The sequence below is a fragment of the Myotis brandtii genome, unplaced genomic scaffold (assembly GCF_000412655.1).
Source record: "Myotis brandtii unplaced genomic scaffold, ASM41265v1 scaffold6, whole genome shotgun sequence".
In the NCBI taxonomy this organism is placed as follows: Eukaryota; Metazoa; Chordata; class Mammalia; order Chiroptera; family Vespertilionidae; genus Myotis; species Myotis brandtii.
This window is the reverse complement of record NW_005370271.1, coordinates 3,949,768-3,952,223: the sequence shown is the minus strand read 5'-3', so window position 1 is coordinate 3,952,223 and position 2,456 is coordinate 3,949,768. Positions and strand designations below refer to the sequence as shown.

Genomic DNA, 2,456 nt, shown 5'->3' with positions numbered 1-2,456 from the left:
CCCCCAGACCGCGGGACCTCACCCGAGAGCTTTCAATAAACGCGATCTTTCGCTCTTACCCTGCTTGTCTTGGTCAATTTATTGGCTTTGGTCAGATTAAATCTTACATCTCAGATTACACCTTACATTAAACCTTACAATTATAAAAAGTATATAATCTTTAAATCATATATACACATATATATTTAATATTCTTTCAAGTTAGATTTCAAAACTATAACCAAGGAATGACTTTGAGATATTTCATGGGCCCTGAAATGTTTTCAAAAGTTTATTCTCTCTTCTTAAAGGATTTTTTAATAAACCCAATTTAATATACTTGAAATCACATAGAAAGCTTTATCAAATAAGAATTAATAAATATATATTTTAAGTTTTTGCCTCCAAGAAAGGGCAAAACAAGTTATTTTATTTAAAATTTCTTAAAATACAGCAATAGAATTTTAAGATATTTAAAATAACAAAAGCTCCTCGCTACTACATTTTAAATTAGGCTAGAGATAGGCAGTATTTACACCTCATAAATCAGACATAAAACTTTACTAAATTTACTAACTTTATTAATAAAAGTACCTACCATAAGAAGCCAGTATCTTTATAAGAAATTCTTCACTTATATGACTGGCATCCCCTATAATCCCACTGGTCAGGGTATTGTAGAACATACCCAATCTACCCTAAAGGCTATATGGTTAAAACAAAAAAGGGGGAGTAGAGGAATAACCCCCAGAGATAGGCTAAATAGGGCACTGTACTTTTAAAATTTTTTAAATCAGCAGCATGGGGAAATGGCTGCTGACAAACACTTTGTTCTTCAGGAACGTAAGCCTAATCCTAAAGTGATGTACCGGGATCAGGAGTCCTCCTTTTAGAAAGGCCCGGTGGAGTTACTAACTTGGGGAAGAGGGTGTGCTTGCGTTTAGGTTCCAGATGCAGACCCCAGTGACCGAGTTTGCGATCGGATCTCTGAGGAAGAGGCAGGACACGCTCCAGCGGAGGGGTCATTGGCAGACGGAGATGACGCCTCCTCTCACCCGGGGCTCTCTGAAGAGGCTGGATGCGGAAGCTCAAAGCATTCACTCGGAACTCTTCCTCGAGGTTGATTTTGGCTTTGATCGCCTTGACTGGACTCTTGCCAGTGACTTCGGCTGAGGTTCACTGGACTCATATGATTGATCCACCAACCTTCACTCTGCGGACTTGGAATAATCCTGATCCTCCTTTGACTACCAACGACTCGGACTATATTCAAGGGACTTGGGTGAGGCCTGATGGGCATTTGGGGGACTCTCGTTTTCAAGCATTGTTTAACCAGACCCTCACCTAGAATGTACCCACTGTTCCTCTGTGTATTCCTTAATAGCTTTTATTGTGTCTACTATGGTAACTATCTCTTGGGTATATAGAAGGCCTCTAATACATCATTAGATATTTTGAAATTGCATGAGGAAATTCAGGCTAGAATGAGTGCAAAGGGACCTGAGCTTCCGCTTGCGGAGGTAGCAGCTAAGATTTTTAATGAGATTGAAAGTTGGTTTTCTTCTACCCGGTGGACCTCGTTATTGGGTTCTGGGATTATGCTACTTATATGCATAACTATTCTGCTTTGTCTACTTCCAGTCTACATCCGAGCCATTGGAGGAAGCCTCCGATCCTTGCAAACCGCTGTGTACGAACTGCACCTAAAGCACAAAGAAGGGGGAGATGTAAGAGGCCGTGGGGCTCCAGGAAAGGCCTGACCCCACTCCAAGTCATGTAAAGGACATGAACTTGGCTTGCACGCCAGTTCTTGTGATCTAGGCAAGCAGACATTTTGTCATAGCAACTGTTTGTCATAGCAACGTCAAACATAGATGGAACTAGACAAAGCTTGCCCAGCCTTGCCCAGCCTGTAACGATCTGCTACTTCCCCATGATAGGCCAAGCCCTAGCAGTGATCTATGAAGCATGACCAGCCACAGCTTAGCTATAAAACAGTGTGTGTAAAAAATAAAGTTGCTGGTGCTTTGTGCCAGTCCTCCTAACCCCGGTCTCTGGTGCTTCAATCCCACGCCACCTCTACCCTGCGGGACCCTTGGGAGCGGGTCTCCACAGGATCTCATCTCCTCACCCCTTCCTTTGGCCATGGGGATATTCTTGTGCCCCACTCCCGTCCGCTCCTCCAACCCCTGGCTTTCTGGGTCTCCGCTTTGGGTGACGCACACCCTACGCAGGCCCCCTGCCGCCTTAAGTAGTCAGCCCTCTCCAACCCCTTCCATCCTCTTCCTCACCTGCTGGTCCTGAGCCCTCATCCCCTCTCACCCGCAGGGGGTCCCCTGAGGAGTTAGGCTGAGGGCGCTGGTTCTCGGACTGGAAAATTAGTTCCCAGCTGGTCATGAACGCTCCCACACTCTCCCCTTAGAGCAGTGGTTCTCAACCTTGGCTGCACATTAGAATCACCTGGGAATCTTTTTTAA

At 44.6% G+C, this 2,456-nt stretch overlaps 1 long non-coding RNA gene across 1 annotated transcript; it reads left to right on the top strand.

The window, feature by feature from the left end:
• Positions 1-1,194: 1,194 nt before the first annotated feature.
• Positions 1,195-2,024, top strand: LOC106728356. Its single transcript, XR_001364652.1, has 2 exons — positions 1,195-1,261; positions 1,621-2,024. It is a non-coding gene; the product is annotated as an uncharacterized LOC106728356 (long non-coding RNA).
• The last annotated feature ends 432 nt before the right edge of the window (positions 2,025-2,456 follow it).